This window comes from Eubalaena glacialis, chromosome 4 (assembly GCF_028564815.1).
Source record: "Eubalaena glacialis isolate mEubGla1 chromosome 4, mEubGla1.1.hap2.+ XY, whole genome shotgun sequence".
In the NCBI taxonomy this organism is placed as follows: Eukaryota; Metazoa; Chordata; class Mammalia; order Artiodactyla; family Balaenidae; genus Eubalaena; species Eubalaena glacialis.
The window spans coordinates 17,596,001-17,622,668 of NC_083719.1; positions in this window are offsets into that span (position 1 = coordinate 17,596,001).

Here is a 26,668-nt window from a genome sequence, read left to right on the forward strand (position 1 = left end):
TGGCAAATATCCATTAAAGCAGAATATATTTTTCTCACTGCTATTTTGTGAAAATAAATTTCATAGCAATTTTCTATGTTGAGGTAATTTTGCACGTGTGATAAGGTGATGTATTGGGAAGAGGACCAAACATATGTCTGGCCAGTTTACTTCCATAAATATTTTCAAAGTGCCTATGTTTGGTTGGACATTTAATGCTAAGTGCTATGGGTTAAAGAACATGAAAAAGATAAATCTTACCTTGAAGTGCTTACTGTGCTTCAGGATGAATGCCTGATACTTGAACAAATGTTACCACAATATGGTGAAGAGCATTCATAAGCTGTTGCTGAAGCATAAAAAAGGGCATTTCTGTCTTTTTTTTCCTGGTGCACAGTATAGTGATTCAATATTTCTATACATTTCAAGATAATAACCATGATAAGTCCAGTTACCATCTGTCACCATACAAAGATATTACATAATTATTGCCTCTATTTCCCACACTATACCTTTCATACCTGTGACTCATTCATTTTGTAACTGGAAGTTTATACTTCCTAATCTCCTTCACCTCTTTGTCTCATCCTCCCAGCCCCCTCCCCTGTGACAACCACGTGTTCTCTGTGTCTGTGACTCTGTTTCTATTTATGTTTGTTCATTTGTTTTGTTTTTTTAGATTCCACATATAAGTGAAATAATACAGTATTTGTCTTTCTCTAGGGCATTGCTGTATTATCTGTGCAATTGGAAAAGGATTATTTAAGTAATAATCCATGACCTCTGTTTGGAAATATAAATAATAGTTAATGAGGTGAATATGAGTGTGAAAGGCACAATTTTTTCTGGTAAAAAATCAGAATGAGTAGAAAAAAAGAATTGAAAAACAACATAATGCAGGTGGGAAATTGCACTGTTTTGTTAGTGATCACTGAAATGTAATTTAGAGAGTAAAAGGTAACCTGGTTTCTGGCTTGAATTTAGTCTTCCTAAAACTCAATTTTCCTTAATATTTAAAATTGTGATATTAGTGGGTTCTCTTCTTAATTCCAGAGTTATTTTGTCATAAAATAAATAAATAATGTGGAACTATTTCTTCACTGGAAAATCCCCATTAGATGTAAGTTGTTAATTCCACAATTGTTTATAGGGCATGAAGTGTTATTGCCAAAAATAAAATCAGTGGTTTTATACATGATACACTTCTTACTCATATACAACTGTTATAAATTGTAATTAAAGTCTCAGACTATTCCATAAGTTAGTTGAAATATTTTACATATAAAAGGAAAATTTATATATTATTTATTAATACCTGCTGCCAGCCATTTTTTTAGGAACAGTGGGTATTTCCACAATACATGACCACATGGAGGTTACCTATTAGCAAGTGAGAAAAGCAGATAATAAAATAATAACTTATATAGTAAGTTAATGTAGAAAATTTAATGCGTAATAAAATAAAAGGAAGTACTACGGGAAGGGGTTCAATTTTAAATGGGAAGGATAGGGATATCTTCACTGAAAGGTGACTTTCATGCAGAAGTTGGAAAAATATGAAGAAGAAAATTATCTGTCTGAATCAGGCAAAAGGATAAGCAAGAGCAAAGCCCTTGAGGCAGGAATGAGTGAGGTGTGTTCTAGGAACAGTGCTGAGGCCCATGTGACTCACTTGGAGTAAGTGAGACAAAGAGTAGCAGGAAAAGAAGTAAGAAAGAAAGAAAGAAGGGCAGATGGTTTCTGGCAATTATGGAAGTGTTGGGTTTTTTTTCCTTTTTGTTCTCCAGAAAACTGGAGAACTTTGAGCTGAGGAGTGCATGACAATGTACTTTAAAAGATCAGTTGGAGTGTTGTATTGGGAATGCCATGAAAGCAGTCAAGGGTAGAACTGGTGGTACAGTGAATAGATGTTTTACTAACTGTTGGAGCAGCAGCAGTGGTCTTGGATTTCAATTCATGACCAAACTTATGAGAAAAAATAGGATTTACTGAGAACCCAATTTGTATAGCTAAAGAGTACAGGAATATAGCATGCTTAATGGCAGCCTGGTGGGAGACATAGGCCTCTACCATGGGATGTATGTAGCCAAAGGAGGGTTGCCTCAACTCTGGGAAGCTATCAGTCTGAATGTTCCTTCTGCTTTCATGACTTACATTGCCTGGTCCAACTGAATTTAACCAATTTCAACTTACTTTCAATAACTTGCACTTGTTAGTTACAGTTAACTGAATAACAGGTGCTGGATTACATACATAGTGTGCAGAGTGGAATTCTGATTTATCTTAGAAACAGTACACTAATCTTAGGATCTCCTTAAATTAGTGTAGCAAGAAGGATTCCACCAAAGATTAAAACCTCAAATGTTCCTGAAGCTAGAAGAAACACTACAGGTCTTAAAAGATGTTTTTCCTCCCCCCCAACCCTATTCTAACCACATTTAAGATGGAACCTCAGAAGATTTTTGGTAATTTAGTGGTCTAACTCATAAAACTCAAGTGGCTTGGTACTTAGTCTTAAAAGTCTTCCTGGATGGGAATTTTACAGAATCTCTTAAGTAGCTGCCTTTTATGATTAGTACATTAGAACCACTCCAAACAAACATTTGTTATTTTTCTCTTTTTATAATATCTCCTATTATAAAAAGCAGTCAAGGCAGCTCATGAGCAAACAATACCAACCAATCAACAAACAGGAAAAATACTATCCAAGTTTCCATTGCAATATTAGCAAACAGCAACTTCCGAGAAATTACAAGCTAGCAATTATCATTCTGGAGAGTAAAATGCCAGCTTCCCTCTCTTTGGGTCAACCCCAGTTTCTGTAAATTTCTTCCCCACTCCTCATTTAGTTTAATGGGGAAGAGACTTATGCAGTTGAGGAGGTATGTGTAATTGCTACAAATTCCTTCCTTCATGAACATATCTTTGAAATTTCTATTATTCTGTCATGTAGACTTATTTAGGGGTTAACAAGGCCAGACAGGTTTTGCTGTCTATGAAAATATCTTGTATAGTCATTAGAAACAGGGTGCAGTCATCTCGCATTGTCTTCAGCTTTCAGCTAAAATTCTGAGATTATAAAATACACCATTTTTGACATTCCAAAATAATACCCTTGACCATACTTATAAAGTAATTGCATTTACTAACCTTTCCAATCCATGTAACACACTGCCTTTTCCTATGTCTTAAAAATACACAGAATGAAAGATAAGTAGGGTAAACTTGCCTCTTAATGATGAATGCTGTGCTTCATCAAACACTTATTCAGTAGAATTAAAGACAAGAAAGAAAAGTCAAATTATTTGCAAAGTTATCAAAGTATAAATATTTTGCCTGTAAAATATGCAATAAAAATCTCACACTTCAAAGAATACAATAAATTGGATTCCATTACATTTTTTCAACACTTGTAAATGGCACTTTCTTCTCTCAAGAATCTCATCATCATGACTCACACAAATCTACTTAGTTAAATGATAAATCACTCTGTGTAAAATAAGAAACTGCTTGCCAGATTCTTGTTTGTAATTTCTTCTGTAGTAGACTTTCTTGCACAGTTCTCAATATATGTGCCATGGTTTAGAGACCAGAATACATAACACATGTCATGATATGTTGGTACTTTTAGGTAACTAGTTCTTGTACAATATAGTCTTTGGCAATGAAATATTCAAGTAGACATTTACAAAATCAATACCTCTATTAGTTTCTGGAATCAAACCTCTGGCCTGTAAAAACTAAATAATGACTAGAGTCATATAAATTAATGTGCCCATTTCACTTAAAAATATAAATTATTTCTAAGAAAATATCTAAAAAAATATTAGAAATTATATTCAAATGTGTCCATATTGAGAATCTATTAGTACTTTATATTTATTCAATTATGCCTTTGCAAAAATTAAAGTTTAGTTATACATGTAATTGACTAATTGAGGGAACATTTAAAGGGCATTTACTATATAGCGAAAGGTACAAATAATTAGTTTATTAAGCAAATAACGTGAACCTAACTAAATCAGTAAAATATATAATTTTCAAGTTTTTCTGCAGTTTCTACTTAACTCTAAATTATTCCTACTCCAGGACCAGGTTTAACTGGGGAATAAAATATGAGTTTACTTTTCTCATATTAAAATCAAAAGGATTATGTTTAGCAAAACTATTTCTTTGAATTTTCAAATGTTTCCTAATAAAGGTATTTTATTAATGACTAACTTTATTAATGACTGATTTTATATGACTAATGCTGTACAAGTATTTTTCTGTTTTTATTTGTCTAAATTATAAGTAATCTATATGACAAAAGATGATGAGTATCAGCTGTTTATACTGCTGAGCAGAGAAGGATCTAAGTTATTTATAGTGATTTTGAAACTCTTCATATGTTTTGATCCAATATGTGCATATTTGCTTGGATAAATGTGGTGTTGAAAAGAGTCAGAGCAATAATACCATTTCCACAGACATAAACAGCATCTCAGTGGGGAGAGGAAGAAGATTCTATCCAGGAACCACAGAGAATATTTGGAGAGTGGAGAGTATTCATTTTCTCTCTGTGACTCAGACAGTAGATACTGCAATTTTTTTATACTCTTCCCACAAAAAAATCCATATGCAAATCCTTAGGGACAGAAAAAAGTTGCATGTCAAAGAATTTTTAAAAATATATTGACTGTACTTCAGTTTTTAAATTTTTAAAAAATAGGAAAAAAATATACATCTTATACCTATTCTGCACAAACATATTAATGTGAACCAACAAACTTGTTATAGGGATAATGCTCAATGACCTTTATTTCAGAAGTCTTTGGATTAAGTTTTCACTCTTCTTGGATTACTAATTACTGTGGGCTAACAAAGTATATTTTCAAAATTATATTGATAAATTATAACTGTTTAACTAAAATATATTCAAAGACTGCAAATGGGTCAAGAATCTTTATAGGCAATGGTGATAGAAACCTTCTTGTAATATGGTTTATACTATAATGAATATCTCACATTAATAAAGAGAACAATGTTAGCAATTATCTGCTATAATTAACAGATTTTTCAGTTATAATTGTGTTCAAAATAAAAGGATTTTGTGTCTTTAAGTGACTGAAAATCCAGAAGTAGCTTTGGTATTGAACAAGACATTGGTTCAAATAGAATGACCGCAAACTCATTTGTATTCCTTTCTCACCTTTACACCTGGGTTTTTTTTTGGAAAGCAAGGAGGATGGAAGGCAACACGGTGAAAAATTACATAATTAACATCTATTTCTTGTATGGTAGTAAAACTAAAGAAATACCCAAGAATGAATTGACTCTGTTTAGGAGGATCAAGGATAAAAACAAAGAGGAAAAATTACTTGGATTGGGTAGCTGAATAAAGTGAAAGAAGTCGTGGAATCACAAACACAATATATGTGCAAGATACACTCACACACATATATACATCTATGATGCTACACATGCTGTGTGTGTGTGTGTGCACATGTGTGTGTATGAGAGCGAGAGAGAGAGAAAGAGAGAGAGAGAAAGAGAGAGATTACTGGCAGAGTTGGAGATCCTTAATAAAATTGTGCTATAATTCAATATATGAGAAAATTCAGTGTTGCTAAGACATAAGGGTAGAATTTAGTTCTATCATTTTCTGGCTGTGAGTGTTGGATGAGTTATTTAAATTTTTCACTTGTCAGTTTCCGCATCTAAAACATGGTAGTAATAATGAATAACTCCCTCAAAGAATTGTTGTAATGAGAAAATAAATTAGTATTGCTAAAGTACTTAGAATAGTTACTGGCAGTAATAAATGCCATATGGCTGTTTATCATTAACATATCAGTGAATGTTTTTAAATGACATTTATTGAATATTCTTTTATTGCATCTAAGGAATGATTGTATATTGAAAAGTAATTTCAAAATTGATATTTCAATGTTGAAGTACAAAATGAATAATCTGTTTTATTTTCATTTTGTCCTTTCAATATCATTATATAATCTTCCATAGATTGTTAAGTAATGTTTCAAAAAAATAAGTTGTGTCTCAATATGTATAGATTTATTTAAATGTTAATTTAACCATTTGGAAGGTCAAAATTGTATTTTCCTTTATTGATATTACATACTAACATCTTGGAAGAAACCAGCTCAATTAAGCAAAAGTGTTTGACATTTTAAAATGTTAACCCGTATGCTTTATTGTCCAATATAATGAATAGATTGCCAACACACTCAGTCAATTTTGGATTATTTTAAAAGAAAGAGCACAGCATGAATGACAATATTTTTCTTGAAATTTTTAAAGCCCAAGGCAACTAAACAAAGCCATTTTATTATAGCTAAAAATGAGATAACCCCGTATTTCTAAGTAGAGGTTTATTTGTCCTAAAGCAAAGTTTAATTGTTTTTAGACAGTGGAAGTCAAATATAATTGGGAGCTGGTAATTATAATTCAAATTTACTTTTTCTCAAAAGCAATATATATTTATAAATAAGAAAATAAAACTATTTAAAACATTAAAATTTTCTATAATCTGGACTATATCAAGCTCTTTTATTTACATATGAGTATCTTCCACATTTTTGTTAACATTTTATTTTGTCATCCTCTTGCATTTTGGTTATGCTATTGGGTACGTAATGCTAACCCATTGTGGCTTTAATTCACACTTACCCAAACAATGATGTCAGTTATAATAATTATATAATTATTTGCAATCTGTATATTGCAGATTATATTTATATAATTATATTGCAATCTGTATATCTTCTTTTGAGGAGTATCTCTTCAAGTTTTTTGCCTAATTTTAGTGGATGGCTTATTTTCAAAAATTATTACACACATATATATACAAACACAGACATGTGTCTGTAAACTGTTCATTTGTTCCTTATAAAAATATTTTATATATATATATATATATATGTTACAGGTACTATTTTTATATGCATATATAAATGAGAATATATTTGCAAATATATGAGATTGTAATATGTATAAATTTATCATTTACAGTTGGCCTTTGAACAACACAGGTTTGAGTTGCATGTGTCACTTTTATGCGATTTTTTTCAATAAGTACTACTCCCTCCTGGGGGTGTTGGTTGAATCTGTGGATGTAGAAACTGAAATATGGAATACTGACTATAAAGTTATACACAAATTTTGCACTCTGCAGAGAGGGTCAGCACCCCTAGCCCCTGCATTGTTCAAGAGTCCACTGTATTTTGTTACTTGAAAATACATATTAGAGAAAGTTTTATATCAGTATACATATTCTGTTAATAACTACATAGGAGAATGTTTTCTTCCGTAGCTCTCCATTAACTTAACCACTCCTTGATTGTTGACAATTTTGGTTTCCAGTATTTTGCTATTACATACAAAGCAATGACTATCCCTGCAAAATATACCTAATCTATTCCCCTTATTTTATAGATTAAATAAGATAGCTGGTATTATATCCATTCTTTATTTTTTCTGGCAGGCTTCAGGGAATTATGTTGTATCCTTGTTAGTAACGCTATAGTTAACTGACTGCGCCCCTCTCGTGTCCCCTGGTTATGTAGCGTCCCTACAAGGCATTTCCACAGTGACCTGTCAACCAACTTTGCAGTGTTTCTCCACGTGACATCTCTATTAATCTAGAACACATCTGAAATAGGTGTTGTTTCATGATAGTTTCAAATATTAATAACTTTGAGGTGCCTAAAAGGCAGTTTCCCTTTTGATCTTTACTGCAATGATGTCCTAACTTGGTTCAAATAGAAGTGGGAATAGTTTTCTATTCAGGTTTCATATGGTTATGATTCTTCTCTCAGGAGTACATTTTTACTCTGGTCTGCATTACCTGATTGTGCTCATCTTTGCACGCAAAAATGATCTTACAAGGTCTATACATCTTTCCATTGATTATGTGAATCCGATATCTAGGGTTCATCACTTTCAGTATAGAGACAATAAGGATGAAATTTTGGAAACATTCCTGGATCTTCATTTTCCACGTTAGAAATGCCATCAAGCCGTGAAGCAGTAAATATTGTCATATTTTACACAGAACTGATTTGCAGTAGAAAACATATGGGCATATCATAAGGATTTTATTTCAAAAGTCAGACTTCCACATATAGGCAACTGGTAAGGCTGTCTGTTTTCAAACCCAATATGCATTTATGAATACTTTGATGGGTGATTTTCAACATTTACATTTGGTTACTAAGATCAGTGAGTGGGGGAGGATAAAGGTGGCATTCATTTTTATTAAAAATGATTAAGAGGAATAATTTTTACTTTACTTGGAAATGTTTTAAATTTGATTGATTTGTTTGAAAGGTTTACTTTGAAAGTCTGAGAGGTTATTTGATTTCTCAGGACAAAAGGACAATGAAAATTTCACAAGTAGTTTAAGATAAGAGCAGTCTCTTGATACTTTTATTAACTTAGCTAGCTTGCTTGCTTGCTTGCTTTCTTCCTTTCTTTCTTTTCTTTTCTTTCTTTTCTGTCTTTCTTGGACATGAGAATCATGTCAGTGATCCAAAGTCAGGAAAAAATAAATAAATTAATCTTTAACTCAGGCTTTGCAGTTAGCGATTACAGAAATAAAGGAGAGATGTACCATCAGTACCACTTAAATTATTAGTAAAATTCTCATTAAAATAAATAATCCAAGCTATTAAATTAAAAATTCTGTTAAAATAATGTATTTGATATGAAAATTCCTGAATATTTGGAAAATATTGCATTAAGAATAGTAACATACATTTGTGAGAATTAAAACAATATGGAATAATAAAACACTGCAACAATTTTTAAATCATTGCTATCAAATGGTAGTTCTGTAGATCTAGCAAAAGCAAAATAAGATGCTAAAATAGAAATGGACATTTATCCAGTAAAAATACACATGAAATTAGGAAGTTAAATCAGTCTAGGTAGGTGGTATCATAGTTTAGCTTGTTATTAATAGCTTAGGAGTCAAGTTACATGGTGTTTCATCACTGCAGAGACAAGAGGGAGAAATATAAAGAGATGTGTGGATGCAGGGCAGTTTAATTTTTGACATATTAATATATAAGTGTCTAAGGGACCTGAATGTGCATAGAGTCATTAGATATTGATGGTAATTGGAATATGAGAAAAGATAAAACCTCCAAATTTTAAAATGGAGTTACAGAAGAACTTCAGCAAGGAAATTGAGATACTTAATACTTAGGACTTGAGGGCCAATCCAAAATCCAAAGACAAAAGTTTGAGACTTTCATAGTGAAAGTGATCATCATTTTCATTTGTATCAGAGAGGTCTAGAAAATTAATAAATTGATATAAACATTATATTTCAATTAAAACGTTATTGATTCTTTGGGAAAGAGTAGCTTCAGTAGAGCAATGGCACAGAGCTGCATATATTGCAACGGTTATAAGAAAACAGGAGATGAGAAAATGGGGACTCTGCATAAAAATCATTCTCACTTTGATCTTTACAGAGAACAAGATGGTGGAATAGGAAGTCCCAGCCCTCATTCTCCCACAGAAACACTAATTTAACAACAGTAAATGACCAAAATGCCTTTATGAAAGGCCCAGATGTTTAAAGAAAAATTAATGCCAATCCTTCACAAACTCATCAAAAAAATTGAAGTAGAGGGAACGCTTCCAAACTCATTTGTTGAGTTCAGCATTACCCTTATACCAAAGGCAGACTATGATAAAATTATAGGCCAATATCTCTGATGACTATAAATGCAAAAATGCTCAACAAAATATTAGCAAACCAAATTCAACAGTATGTTTAAAGGGTGATACACCGTGATCAAATGGGATTTATCCCTAGGATGCAAGAATCTTTCAATATTTGCAATTCAATTTATATGATACACTATATTAACAGAATGAAGGATAAGAATCACTTGGTAACCTCAATAGATGCAAAAACATAATTTGACAAAATTCAACACTGTTTCATAATAAAAAATCAACAAACTAGGTAGAGAAGGAATTTACATCAACATAAGAAACATAACAAAATCATATGTGAAAAGCCCACAGCCTACATCATACTCAATAGTGAAAAACTGAAAGCTTTTCCTCTGATATCAGGAACAAGGCAGGGATGCCCAGTTTCACTACTTCTATTCAACATAATACTTGAAGTTCTAGCCAGAGATATTAGGAAAAATAAAATAAATCCAATTAAAAAGGAAGAAGTAAAGTTACCTCTGTTTGCAGATGACATATAATACATGAAGAAAACAATCAAATTTATAAAAGCATCAAAAAAAAAAAAAAGAATCAAATACTTAGAAATGAACTTAACCAAGGAGGGGAAAGACTCGTACACTGAAAACTACAAAACAATTATGAAAAATTAAACAGAAAGATGTTCTTTGTTCAATAATTGGAAGACTTAATATAGTTAAAATATTCATACTATCCAAAGTGATCTACAGATTCAATACAGTACCTAACAAAATCTCAATGATAATTTTTACAGAAGTAGAAAAAAAATTCTAAAATTTATATGGAACTCTTACCGGTTTGGTGTGCATTGTGTCAAACGGCTTCAACAGAGGAGGTCAGTGGAAGACCCGGACCAGCAATCTTGGCCCTTGTGATAGCAAGCAAAAAATTGCAGACTACCACTTCCGGCTTAAGCTCAAAGCAAAGTTTGTTAAAGCATAGTTACGGTCTCAGAGGGAGAGAGGGCTGTTTCCACGAAGTGAAACCAGCACTCCTGTACAGGCTTCAGGGTGTTTATAAGGAGTGTTCGGCGAGGAGGTGGGGTGCGATCATGGGTGAGTGACTGGGGATCATTATTTGATTGACAGTCCTGAGCTATGTAATAAGTTCATCATTGCTCATGCCCTTACCCTTGATTCACTAAGAAAAGCCCAAGGTGGGGGCGGGGGCGGGGGCAAAACCACATGCAGATTTTATTATAGTGATGGTATAATGAGTTTGGGTTTACAATAGGTTATACGCCTGTCTAGTCTGGGCACGCGCAGCCCGGGGGAAGTTCCCTCGTGTTGCTGTGCTCCCTCTTTATCAGGATAAGTTGCCCACCACCCAACCATAGTTTCACCTGTTCTGAGTGGGGTCAGGGGAGGGTCCCCAGATGGTTGGGGTGTAACTTGACTACTCTCCTCTTGTCTTTTTGCCACTGTCACCTCCTTGCTGCTAATGTCTGGGGAGGGTCCCCAGATGGCTGGGGTGTGATTTGATTATTCCCCTCTTGTCTTTCTGCCACTGTCACTTACTGGCTGCTAATGTCTGACTAACTATCTAACAGAACCACAAAAAAAAATAGTCAAAGCAATATTGAGCAAGAATAACAGATTTCAAAGTATATTACAAAGCTACAGTAATTGAACCGACATAATATTAGCGTAAAAACAGATCTATAGACCAATGGAAAAGAATAGAGAGCTGTTGGGCTGCAACCCACAGGTCTGCAAGCCCAGCCTCAAGAACAAAGAATGAGCCCAGAGGCAGTGACAGAGACAAAAACAGTTTAACTGACAGGGGATTTTACATGTCCAAAGCAAGGAGGGTCCTGGAGCAACACCCCACTGTGGACTGCAGATAGCCGGCAGGACATGGCAACAGACTTTCCTACCAGAAGAAGAAGTAGGTTACCAGTTATAGGGGAATTGTCCTCATGTTGACTCATCAGTTACCAGGGAAACCAGCAGAGGATCAAGCCCTTCACTGCTCCTTTGATAAACTATCATAGTGGAGATAAGATTATGATAATGATTAGAACAGTCACTAGCTAGGGCCAAGGGGGCAAGTACATAGGCATTTACTGATTAGGTTCTATGATTAAGAGGGAAGGTCAGTCAGGTGAGTAGTGTGTAGGTGAGTCAGGGACTGGTCAAGTAGGGGATGTACAGAGAGCAAGAGAACAGCCATCTTGGGGGGACTGATCATACAGTTGTGTCAACTTGGCTATATAAAAATCTTTCTGACTTTATAGTCTCTGTAGCAGATTGCCTATGATTTCACATCAAAGCCTGGTTTAAAGCTTATTCAATAATGAAGCTATTTTATTTCCCTTTTACCTCTGTGGAGATCAGTAGGAGATTTTGTTTTTAATTTGCCAACAATAATCTACATATTCTAGATTCTAAGAGGGCCATGATGTTTTCCTCTCACCTTGGCACCCAACAGACAGTACACGTTTGCATAAAGATTTGTCATTAAGTCCATGACAAAAATCAATCTAATTTTAAAGATTAATGCATCACCTTATGTGATAAGATTGTTAGAGAAGTGATAAGATATTTTAGGTAGAATAAAGTTTTAAGAAACATATGCAATTGACCTTTAAAGAATCTTACCTATTGTTCTTTATGTGTGAGTATCTTCAGATAGAATCTCAAAGACAACAAGGAAAGTGGCAATTCCTGCAGATGTAGTAGATTTTTAAAAATTAGGTAACAAGTCATGCAAGTAGTGGAATATCTCGGAACTAACAATGAGAAGAGAAGGTCATTATCTCAGACATCTAATTAAAGTGACCACACTTCTGAACTGGCCAGGCTTAATTAGTTAGAAAATACACATTTTCAACCAGCTGGGTCAAGTTTTAAAGACAGAATATCACTGCATCAGGCCCCTATGACCTATACAAATGCTTTTGAAAATATCTGGTAAGAGTAAAATTGGATAAATTCTGTGGCTTTTATTATGGATGAACAGCAGAATAATACAGTTACACCTGTAACTTGTCACAATGGAGGTAAAAACTGTGTAAAATTTGACTAAATAGATAAATAAATGATGTAATTCTTATCTTCACTTTTTGTTTTACCTTATATTTCATATGTATTTTCTACAATATGCATTTTTCTTGATGTGAAATCCATGAATTGATCCTGCCTACTCTTCCAACAGCAGTGTAAGGTAGAAACAGGGATGTGAATGAGAAACCAAGGGAAAGAAAGAAAGTACGGAAATATAAAAACTCACACACAGGAAGGTTGGTTCAAAATGGCAGAGTAGAAGGACGTGCTCTCACTCCCTCTTGAGAGAACACTGGAATCACAACTAACTGCCGAACAATCATCGACAGGAAGACACTGGAACTCACCAAAAAAGATACCCCACATCCAAAGACAAAGGAGAAGCCACAATGAGACGGTAGGAGGGGTGCAATCACAATGAAGTCAAGTCCCATAACTGCTGGTTGGGTGACCCACAAATTGGAGAACACTTATACCACAGAAGTCCACCCACTGGAGTGAAGGTTCTTAGCCCCACATCAGGCTTCAGAACCTGGGGGTCCGGCAACGGGAGGAGGAATTCCTAGAGAATCTGACTTTGAAGGCTACTGGGATTTGATTGCAGGACTTTGACAGAACTGGGGGAAACAGAGACTCCACTCTTGGAGGGCACACACAAAGTAGTGTGCGCATTGGGACCCAGGGGAAGGAGCAGTGACCACAGGGGAGACTGAACCAGACCTACCTGCTGGTGTTGGGTGGTCTCCTGCAGAGGTCGGGGGTGGCTCTGTCTCACTGTGAGAACAAGGAAACTGGCAGCAGAAGTTCTGGGAAGTACTCCTTGGCGTGAGCCCTCCCAGAGTCTGCCATTAGCCCCACCAAAGAGCCCGGGTAAGCTTCAGTGTTGGGTTGCCTCAGGCCAAAAACCAACAGAGAGGGGACACAGCCCCACCCATCAGCAGGCAAGCAGATTAAAGTTTTACTGAGCTCTTCCCACCAGAGCAACAGCGAGCTCTACCCACCACTAGTCCCTCCCATCAGGAAAGCTGCACAAGCCTCTTAGATAGCCTCATCCACCAGAGGACAGACAGCAGAAGCAAGAAGAACTACAGTCCTGCAGTCTTTGGAACAAAAACCACATTCATAGAAAGATAGACAAGATGAAAAGGCAGAGAGCTATGTACCAGATGAAGGAACAAGATAAAACCCCAAAAAAACAACTAAATGAAGTGGAGATAGGAAACCCTCCAGAAAAAGAATTCAGAATAATGATAGTGAAGATGATCCAGGACTTCGGAAAAAGAATGGAGGCAAAGATCGAGAAGATGCAAGAAATGTTTAGCAAAGACCTAGAAGAATTAAAGAACAAACAAACAGAGATGAACAATACAATAATTGAAATGAAAAATACACTAGAAGGAATCAATAGCAGAATAACTGAGGCAGAAGAACGGATAAGTGACCTGGAAGACAGAATGGTGGAATTCACTGCTGCAGAACAGAATAAAGAAAAAAGAATGAAAAGAATTGAAGACAGCCTAAGAGATCTCTGGGACAACATTAAACGCAACAATATTTGCATTATAGGGGTCCCAGAAGGAGAAGAGAGAAAGAACCCGAGAAAATATTTGAAGAGATTATAGTTGAAAATTTCCCTAACATGGGAAAGGAAATAGCCACCCAAGTCCAGGAAGCCCAGAGAGTCCCATACAAAATAAACCCAAGGAGAAACACGCTGAGACACATAGTAATCAAATTGGCAAAAATTAAAGACAAAGAAGAATTATTGAAAGCAGCAAGGGAAAAACGACAAATAACATACAAGGGAACTTCCATAAGGGTGACAGCTGATTTCTCAGCAGAAACTCTACAAACCAGAAGGGAGTGGCATGGTATACTTAAAGTGATGAAAGGGAAGAACCTACAACCAAGATTACTCTACCCGGCAAGGATCTCATTTAGATTTGATGGAGAAATCAAAAGCTTTACAGACAAGCAAAAGCTAAGAGAATTCAGCACCACCAAACCAGCTCTACAACAAATGCTAAAGCAACTTCTCTAAGTGGGAAACACAAGAGAAGAAAAAGACCTACAAAAACAAACCCAAAACGATTAAGAAAATGGTAATAGGAACATACATATCGATAATTACCTTAAAAGTCAATGGATTAAATGCTCCAACCAAAGGACACAGGCTTGCTGAATGGATACAAAAAGAAGACCCATATATATGCTGTCTACAAGAGACCCAGTTTAGACCTAGGGACACATACAGACTGAAAGTGAGGGGGTGGAGAAAGATATTCCATGCAAATGGAAATCAAAAGAAAGCTGGAGTAGCAATACTCAGATAAAATAGACTTTAAAATAAAGAATTTTACAAGAGACAAGGAAGGACACTACATAATGATCAAGGGATCTATCCAAGAAGAAGATATAACAATTATAAATATATATGAACCCAACATAGGAGCACCTCAATACATAAAGCAACTGCTAACAGCTATAAAAGAGGAAATCGACAGTGACACAATAATAGTGGGGGACTTTAACACCTCACTCACACCAATGGACAGATCATCCAAACAGAAAATTAATAAGGAAACACAAGCTTTAAATCACACAATAAACCAGAGAGATTTAATTGATATTTATAGGACATTCCATCCAAAAACAGCAGATTACACTTTCTTCTCAAGTGTGCACGGAACATTCTCCAGAATAGATCACATCTTGGGTCACAAATCAAGCCTCAGTAAATTTAAGAAAATTGAAATCATATCAAGCATCTTTTCTGACCACAACACTATGAGATTAGAAATCAATTACAGGGAGAAAAACGTAAAAAACACAAACACATGGAGGCTAAACAATACGTTACTAAATAACCAAGCGATCACTGAAGAAATCAGAGAGGAGATCAAAAAATACCTAGAGACAAATGACAGTAAAACACGACGATCCAAAACCTATGGGATGCAGCAAAAGCAGTTCTAAGAGGGAAGTTTATAGCTATACAAGCCTACCTCAAGAAACAAGAAAAATCTCAAGTAAACAATCTAACCTTACACCTAAAGGAAAAGAAGAACAAACAAAACCCAAAGTTAGCAGAAGGAAAAAAATCATAAAGATCAGAGCAGAAATAAATGAAATAGAAACAAAGAAAACAATAGCCAAGATCAATAAAACTAAAAGCTGGTTCTTTGAGAAGATAAACCAAAATTGATAAACCATTAGCCAGTCTCATCAAGAAAAAGAGGGAGAGGACTCAAATCAATAAAATTAGAAATGAAAAAGGAGAAGTTACAATAGATACTGCAGAAATACAAAGCATCCTAAGAGACTACTACAAGCTATGAGACTACTACAACTTTATGCCAATAAAATGGACAACCTGGAAGAAATGGACAAATTCTTAAAAAGGTATAACCTCTCAAGACTGAACCGGAAAGAAATAGAAAATATGAACAGACCAATCACAAGTAATGAAATTGAAACTGTGATTAAAAATCTTCCAACAAACAAAAGTCCAGGACCAGATGGCTTCACAGGTGAATTCTACCAAACATTTAGAGAAGAGCTAACACCCATCCTTCTCAAACTCTTCCAAAAAACTGCAGAGGAAGGAACACTCCCAAACTCATTCTATGAGGCCACCATCACCCTGATACCAAAACCAGACAAAGATACTACAAAAAAAAATTATAGACCAATATCACTGATGAATATAGATGCAAAAATCCTCAACAACATACTAGCAAACAGAGTCCAACAACACATTAAAATGATCATACACCATGATCAAGTGGGATTTATCCCACGGATGCAAGGATTCTTCAATATACGCAAGTCAATCAATGTGATACACCATATTAATAAATTGAAGAATAAAAACCATATGATCATCTCAATAGATGCAGAAAAAGCTTTTGACAAAATTCATCACCCATTTATGATAAAAACTCTCCAGAAAATGGGCATAGAGGGAACCTACCTCAATAGAATAAAGGCCATCTATGACAAACCCACAGCAAACATCATTCTCAATGGTGAAAAACTGAAAGCATTTCCTCTAAGATCAGGAACAAGACAAGTATGTCCACTCTCACCACTATTATTCAGCACAGTTTTGCAAGTCCTGGCCACGGCAATCAGAGAAGAAAAAGAAATAAAAGGAATACAAATTGGAAAAGAAGAAGTAAAACTGTCACTGTTTGCAGATGACATGATACTATATATAGAGAATCCTAAAGATGCCACCAGAAAACTACTAGAGCTAATCAATAAATTTGAAAAAGTAGCAGGATACAAAGTTAATGCACAGAAATCTCTTGCATTCCTGTACACTAATGATGAAAAATCTGAAAGAGAAATTAAGGAAACACTCCCATTTACCATTGCAACAAAAAGAATAAAATAACTAGGAATAAACCTACCTAGGGAGAGAAAAGACCTGTATGCAGAAAACTATAAGACACTGATGAAAGAAATTAAAGATGATACCAACAGATGGAGAGATGTACCATGTTCTTGGATTGGAAGAACCAATATTATGAAAATGACTATACTAACCAAAGCGATCTACAGATTCAATGCAATCCCTATCAAATTACCAATGGCATTTTTTATGTAACTAGAACAAAAAATCTTAAAATTTGTATGGAGACACAAAAGACCCCGAATAGCCAAAGCAGTCTTGAGGGCAAAAAATGGAGCTGGAGGAATCAGACTCCCTGACTTCAGACTATACTACAAAGCTATAGTAATCAAGACAATATGGTACTGGCAGAAAAACAGAAACATAGGTCAATGGAACAAGATAGAAAGCCCAGAGATAAACCCACCCACCTATGGTCAACTAATCTATGACAAAGGAGACAAGGATATACAATGGAGAAAAGACAGTCTCTTCAATAAGGTGTGCTGGGAAAACTGGACAGCTACATGTAAAAGAATGAAATTAGAACACTCCCTAACACCATACACAAAAATAAACTCAAAATGGATTAGAGACCTAAGTGTAAGACCAGAGACTATAAAACTCTTAGAGGAAAACATAGGAAGAACACTCTTTGACATAAATCACAGCAAGATCCTTTTTGATCCACCTCCTAGAGTAATGGAAATAAAAACAAAAATAAACAAATGGGACCTAATGAAACTTCAAAGCTTTTGCACAGCAAAGGAAACTATAAACAAGACGAAAAGACAGCCCTCAAAATGGGAGAATATATTTGCAAATGAATCAATGGACAAAGGATTAATCTCCAAAATATATAAACAGCTCATGCAGCTCAATATTAAAGAAACAACCCAATCCAAAAATGGGCAGAAGACCTAAATAGACATTTCTCCAAAGAAGACATACAGATGGCCAAGAAGCATATGAAAATTGCTCAACATCACTAATTATTAGAGAAATGCAAGTCAAAACTACAATGAAATATCACCTCACACCAGTTAGAATGGGCCTCATCAGAAAATCTACAAACAACAAATGCTGGAGAGGGTGTGGAGAAAAGGGAACCTTCTTGCACTGTTGGTGGGAATGTAAATTGGTACAACCACTATGGAGAACAGTATGGAGGTTCCTTAAAAAACTAAAAATAGAATTACCATATGACCCAGCAATCCCACTACTGGGCATATACCCAGAGAAAACGGTTAATTCAAAAAGACATACACTCCAATGTTCATTGCAGCACTATTTACAATAGCCAGGTCATAGAAGCAACCTAAATGCCCATCGACAGATGAATGGATAAAGAAGTTGTGGTACATATATACAATGGAATATTACTCAGCCATAAAAAGGAACGAAATTGGGTCATTTGTTGAGACGTGGATGGATCTAGAGACTGTCATACAGAGTGAAGTCAGAAAGAGGAAAACAAACATCGTATATTAACGCATATATGTGGAACCTAGAAAAATGGTACAGACGAACCGGTTTGCAGGACAGAAATTGAGACACAGATGTAGAGAACAAACGTATGGACACCAAGTGGGGGAAAGTGGCGGGGGTGGGGGGTGGTGGTGGTATGAATTGGGAGATTGGGATTGACATGTATACACTGATGTGTATAAAATGGATGACTAATAAGAACCTGCTGTATAAAAAAATAAATAAAATTAAATTCAAAGAAATAAAATAAAGACAGTGAAGTATTACATGAAAAAAAACACACACATTTAAAAGAATGTTGAGTTAGGGGATATGGGCAGTTGGTCTAGGGATACTGATATGTTTCAATAATTTACTTCAATAATAGGAAACTCATATACTCATATATGGATGAATAGTGACTACCAGAGAGTTTAGAAAATTACACAGGATTTTTTTTTTTCTTAGCTTAGATTAAAGCAGAAAAGGGAACAAAAATTATTTTGATCATCTAATGCTAATTAAGTGTAACAGTAAGCAGGTATGGCAGATAATTCATCACACCATTCTCCTCTTGGGAATGCAGGAAAATCATATTCCCAAGCCTCCCCTAAAGTCAGTTTGGAAGCCATGCAACTAGTTTCTGGGAAATTAAATATATGCTACTTCTGGTCCTTTTCTCTTTCCATGGTTCCTTGGAAGCACTGCATTTGATGGCACAGCTATAAAAAGGAGGAAGCCACAAAATCATCATTAAAGAGAGAGCAGCTCTCTCTTTAATGAGGTGGTCAATACATGGTCAACAATGGGGTGGTCAACAATGAGGTCAACAATGAGGTGGTCAATAAATAAAACTTTAATGAATTAAGACACTGGGACTTGGCAATTTATTATCATAGGAAAGCCTGGTCTATTCTGATCAGTAAATAAATTGATACAGAGGTGGGGTGCTGCACTATTAAAAACTTAAACTATATCTCAAAGCATTATTTCTCATGTTCAAGCAGCAAGGTAACAACCACAAGAAGAGCAGCAAGGCAACAAATGTAAGAGACTGAAAATATGAAAGCCACCTGCAGATTTCATGCTTACGAGACTTAGAGTACTAGAGAAGATAGTAGTATGTGTTTGAAGCCATTGCCAGATTTTTTCTTTTTAAATTAATTAATTAATTTATTTATGGCTGTGTTGGGTCTTCGTTTCTGTGCGAGGGCTTTCTCTAGCTGTGGCAAGCGGGCGCCACTCTTCATCACGGTGCGCGGGCCTCTCACCATCGCGGCCCCTCCCGTTGCGGAGCACAGGCTCCAGACGCGCAGGCTCAGCAATTGTGGCCCACGGGCCCAGTCGCTCCGCGGCATGCGGGATCCTCCCAGACCAGGGCTCGAACCCGTATCCCCTGCACCGGCAGGCAGACTCTCAACCACTGCGCCACCAGGGAAGCCCCAGATTTTTTTAAAGATATGAGAAGGATACTCTAGAAATTCAAGGCTTCCCAAGAATGAGGAAGAATGTTTCTGAAATAGAATTTTATAGAAGTTTTATGGAAAAAGGGCCAGTAAAATAATCTTGATTTAATAAAGTAACCCGGGGAAAATACCATTTTAATGGTCCTCCCATCTATTTATTTTATTTTTTTTCCAGATAGCTGCTTGTGTTTATTCAGCAGCTGGTAAGAGAATGAGAGAGTCGTGGGGTCAGAAAGTAGGGAAGTAAAATATACGTGACATCTGTGTCCAGAAAATAATTTCAGGTGACAGAAACAAATGGATCAGAAGTGTATGAAGTTTGGCAGGTTTATCAAAGAAACCATTACTTCATCTAGAAAAGACTTTAAATCGTCAAGATACTTAGAGCCTTGAACCCCTACCTTCTTTTAGGAAAAAAAAGGCTCATTATAGACCCCTCAAGAGTACATGGTCTTCATTCCTCAGTTCGGATATAGTCACAGCCAGACAAACTCATAGAAAGACATCAGATTTGTGGTTACCAGAGGTGAAGAGTGAGGGGTAGGGAATTGGATGGAGTCAGAAAATACAAACTGCCAGTTATAAATAAGTACTAGGGATGTAATGTACAGCATGATAAATATAACTAACATTGCTGTATATTATATATGAAAGTTGAGAGTAAATCCTGAGTTCTCATCCCAAGGAAAAACAATTTTTCTTTCTATTTCTTTAACGTGGTATCTATATGAGATGATGCATGTGCACTAAACCTATTGTGGTGATAATTTCATGACGTATGTAAGGCAAACTATTATGCTGTGCTGTATGTCAATTTTATCTCAATAAAACTGGAAGAAAAAAATACTTGAATGAAAGGGAAACATTTTGGAAAGGAGGACAAAGATCTCAAAATAATGAAAAATAAAGACTATGTAATAAATAAGGAAGATGAAAATACCTAGTAAATAAGGGAGAAATATTAAAGAAGATGGCAGAGTACACTAATATCTTTTAAAAGTCCACTAATATGCAATATGCAAAATAAACACAACTAATATGAATTTAAAGTTTCATCTGTTTGGTATTACTGGGGAAACAAGCCAAAACAAATCACCCTAACTTTTCATGACATGATGCAATGAAAGGGCATAGCATTTCTGATGGAAAAATAAAACAAAGAATCTAAGTGGAACAGTATGTGTCATGACAGCATAAACCTACCAAGCCATCCATGTGATGGATGCTTATGAAATGATAGAGGGTACCAAGGTGAGAATAAGAGGCAAAAAGGGAAATAATACATCTCAAAAGTTGAAAAAATGATTCCTTCATTTGATGGAAGATTGAATTAGATAACAATTAATATCTTGAATTCCTGCAACTTTTATAGTGAAATTACTACTTTGGAAATACAATGGAAAGTTTAAGTTATAAAAAAGTATTTTCAAACTAACTAAAAACCATATGCTGATTTTCAAAACTAACAAGTAGGCAAATTATACTTAGGTGTGAGAAATGTTTTGTTTCCCTTGATTACAACCTCAAGGGAATAATAAGTGAATAATAATAAACAAATAATAATAAAACATAATGTGTGATTAGAACTGGACCCAGATGTAGAGTACTGTGTTTATAAGGCAAGTGGTTCCTAAGCAAAAACATTTCCAAAAATGTTATATTCTACAGTATGTTTTTAAACTGGTTCTAATACTTTAACATGAAAATCTTCCATATGTTTTCTAAGTCTATAAACTTAATGTTGTTCCCATTTAGGTATATTTGACAATGATAAGATTTCTCTACTTAATGCTCTTTGCATTACATAGTATAGTCTTTCATCCATTTTATTGTTATTCTTTTTGAAATTGTTAATTAAAAATTATCTTCTGTATATTTTAGGATATATTTAACAAGTACATTCATTATGGCATCCTTTAAAATATAGTCCATAAAATAGAAAATTATTGTGATAATTCAATCTCCTTAAAATATTGTGAGGAAGGAAACTTGATTCTACTTACCCTTATAATTCTGAGTACCCAGGGAAAAAGAGAGCCAGGCAAATTAAAGGATAGAACCAGTGGATTCACATGGACATTTAGGCCTATTTATTATCTTTTTCTGATGCTTTCTTTGCTGCTGACACATGGGTTTATGAGACAAACCACAGGCATCCATAAAATTAGTTGCGTCAATGTCTTTCCCGCCAGTGTCTTCCAAGATCTAGATTTAAGTCTGGAAAGTAAAGAAACCCTATATTCGTTTTGGGGATAAATTACACTATGCTATCAAGCTTACTAACTTACTAATATTAACTCAGATACTGTTTATTCTTCATTTGGCTACTTATGTCAATTGCTCAATTTGGAAGGAAAGAAAGGAAAGGCAAATAACTTTCAATCTCAAAATTAAAGCAAAACTAAGCACTTTTAGTTGACTTGAGCATGAGCACGTGGCGCGCACACACACCGCCCCCCAGATGAGGAGTGTCTTTCTCCCTTAGCGTCATCTTTGTCTATGAGGAATTTGTGTGGCTCAGACCTAGGACGAGCATGAGTAAGTCAGGAGAAATGCTGGAGAAAGTGCAAGAAAGTAAGGACAATGAAGTAAAGGAAAAGGGGAAGAGTAGCATCATCTTGACCCCAGCAGGAATTGTAATACAAGAACTCAAATGCCCTAGTTTGCGTATCTCTCATGAAAAAAAAATATCATCCAGTTAGGTAGAATGTATTTTACTGGGTGTATGATCGTTTTTAATGTTATTTCAGACATGACAAATATTCCTTTTGCCAGATTCAGTTCTGTCTAATATGGGACTCATGGGACTATTCGAATACAAGTACATTCCTGCCTGTTAAAAGACTTTCACTAGCTGTGTCTTCTAAAGTAACGGGACTAATGTGTATAGCTGCATTTTGGATTTCTTTCCCTCTAAGAGAAGCCAGGGTTGAAAAGTCATTTCAAACCTTGTTTAAAGTGTGAACCATACAGTGAGTTGATTTTAGGATAATTCCTTTTCTACTTTTCATTGAACTGAAAGTATATTTAATTTGGAAATATTGAACATGTGAAGGTGAAGTCAGGAAAAGGGCCACCAGCATTATGTGTTCAACGCTCAACCTTGATCACCGGAGGAAAGAAGAGGTTAAAATGGTCACAGAGGAGCACACAGGATGCATGGATTTCTGAAGCTATTTTCTGAAAACGCTATTTCTGGGAAAGAACTATTAGAGGGAGTTGAAGCAGGAGATTTTCTTCACTTAGAAGAACAGCTGACAATTGCCCCAGTAATTCAGTGTTGTGTCAGTTTCCCTAGGATAATAGAATTGTGTCATGAATCTCCCCTGCCATAGAACCCTGGGACTAAATGGAGACATAAGAGGGAAATTTTTGTTGTTGATTTGTGTTAGATTGATTTGCTTTATTTTGTTTTTAGGAATGGTCATAGGCCAGTTTTGACTTCAGAAGTCTTTCTGTATTAAGGAAAGGAGGCAAATTGTAGTCTTCTAAATATTTTGGCAAATGTAGATGATTTAATTTCTCTTTAATAATTTAAGGTATTTATCAAGGTCCTATCTTCAGGCAGTTTTTTGTTAGTAGTGGCACAAACCATGACCTTTAGCCAATTAATCAGGTAAAGTACAATAAAAAAAGTAATGTGCACATAATAGAATGATTATTCAATAACTCAGGATTGTTATCCATCAGTGGGGATTGACTAACGAGGCATAAAAATGAATAGTATAAATAATCTCAGATAACTATAAAATGGGATAAATCTCTTCCTCAAAGAATTTTATATCCCATTAGAATATGAGAGGAACAATGATAAATAGGATCAAATCCACATAATTACAGGATTCTGTTAAATGTTGAAATAGATAACCTCATTTTTGGGGAGAAAATTATAAAAGTAAGTTTTTTCTTCCTGAGATGCAACAGAAAACTTTCCATATGCAGGTGTTTACAAGCAATCTCTCCTTGACCGCAATCTAGTCACGCTCCTCTGAGTCCTCATCTTTTTTTTTTTTTTAACATCTTTATTGGAGTATAATTGCTTTACAATGGTGTGTCAGTTTCTGCTGTATAACAAAGTGAGTCAGCTATACATATACATATGTTCCCATTTCTCCTCCCTCTTGCATCTTCCTCCCACCCTCCCTATCCCGCCCCCCTAGGTGGACACAAAGCATCGAGCTGATCTCCCTGTGCCATGCGGCTGCTCATCTTGACTAGGCCTAAACTTGGCTTATATGGATTTTAACAAACGCTAGCATAATTTCTAACACAAGTCTGTTATCACTAGGATGATACTAGCCTGCCTGAGAAAACTCTAGGCTGCCAAAATAATTTACTGTGTGTTCCAGCCAACACCTGGTGATAAGGACCTCTGTCTCCTGGTCCTGAGAGGGTGTGAGCTAACTTCCATAAGCACCGGTTAGCAAACCCAGATAGGTTTCCCATGGACCAAGCTCTCCTTGCTGCTTTAAAAAATTTTTCCCTTTCCTGATTCTGTTAAGGCCTTGCCATTTCCCCTCCCTACTGCTTCGTTCTCAATTAATTAATTAATGATATAATTAGCATGTAACATTGTGTAAGTTTAAGGTGTACAACCTGTTGATTGATACACATATATAGTAATATGATTATCACTGTAGAGTCAGCTAACATGTCTATCATATCACATAATTATTTCTTTGTTATGATGAGAACATTTCAGAGCTAGTCTTATAGCAATTTTGAAGTATTCAGTACAGTATTGTTGACTGTAATCTCTATGGTGTACATCAGATCTTGAGAAGTTATTTATCTTCTAGTTGCAAGTTTGCATCTTTTGTCGACATCTCCCTAATTCCCTCACTCTCCAGGTCCTGGTAACCACCATTTTCATTCTCTGGGATCAAACTCTGCACAAATTGCAGGGGAGCTCATCACTTTCTCCTACTGTCAATAGTTACTGAATAGTCTGCTTTCACCATATTAGCTAATGTCCATCTGTGTTTATCTTTGACAGTATCCATTATCCAGAACACTTCATAATACACAGAAAATAAAACAATTAGCAGTCTCCCCAAGAACTGCAGTAAATGGTCAGATTTCACCACCCTCCCAGCTCTTATGCCATTGAGTCACAAAGCATTGTCATCACTGTCTGCAAATGGTGTTGCTTATGGCTCACACATAAAGTGACTCTGATGTTCACTTGTTATAACACAACTTGTGTTAATACAGCATTTTACAGCTGTTTTAGAATATTTTTAAAGTGCTGAATTAAATGAATCTGCTTGCAATTATTTATTTATTTTTATTGGCCACGCCATGCGGCATGTGGGATCTTAGTTCCCCAACCAGGGGTCGAACCCACGCCCCCTGCAGTGAACGTGCAGAGTCTTAGCCACTGGACCACCAGGGAAGTCCCTGAATCTGCTTTTAGAACTCTATTTCTGTATAGTTCAAACTACTTTCATAAACCAGTTAAGTTAGATTGTACTATGATTAAAAATTATTCACTGCTTTTACCCAGGAAAGAATGATACTTCCCTACTCCAACAGTTTCAAGATTGCCGCATAACTTACTTTAGCCAATTAAATATGGGCAGAAATGTGACATTTCTGAACAGAAACTTTAAGAACCAGGGCACGGTTTGTCTTATTTTCTCTATGCTTGGGCAGTCCCATCAGCATAGGTTCTTAAGTGAAGACAAGATGCAGTTGACTTAGGAAAGACATGTGGGATAGGTGAGAAATACACCTTAGTTTTGTAAGCAAAAAGATTTAAAAGTTAATTGTTATACTGGCATAACCTAGTCTATCCTAACGCACCAGGTAAATCAATGTGTTAGAATAATGTTTATCCTTGCCTGGGCACAGCCAGTAGCACAGGAGAATATGAGCATCCACATTACAGATGAGCTCTGAAAATATTGTTACTGTGTGCATTACAGTTAAGTCAATAAAAGAAAGAGAAGAAATTAAATCTTTCTCCCTATTTCTTAATTTAATTCACCTCTTTTTTTTGTTATTTTTTCTTTTTATTTCTTTTTATTTCTTTTTTGTTATTTTTTCTTTTTTTTTTAATTCAACGTGTATTTAATTGCCTTCTATGAAGTTCCATTTAAACAAATTCAGTTGCATTCCCCTTGCGAGATATATTTTTTTCCAGTATGATATTCCTTCTTCTAGGCAATATATATTTACAGACATGTGTACCCATGAAAATATATTGTTTTGCTATGTAAAATAAAACTATATTGCCAATCTTATGAAACTTTCTATGTTAATGTATACATATCTATTGTATTCATTTTAACTACTGTTAAATAGTAGGTATACTTCAATTTATTTAATTGTTCATATAATGATGAACATCTATTTTTTCTAATTATCCACTATTATAATCAAAGTTACAATGGGTATTCTTATACTTTCTATGCCCTATGCATATGCATATGATAAGAACTAGTAATGGAATTGCCTGTTAATTCTTCCATTATTTTCCTCTTTTCCCTCCAAAATGAGTATTGCAATTTACAGTTTCACCAGCAGAGAAAAACACCACTTATTTCACAGACAAGTATGCAAACGTGTTATACTTTCCTACCTTTAAATTATTTTAGCAAATGTAATATTAAAACTTGATA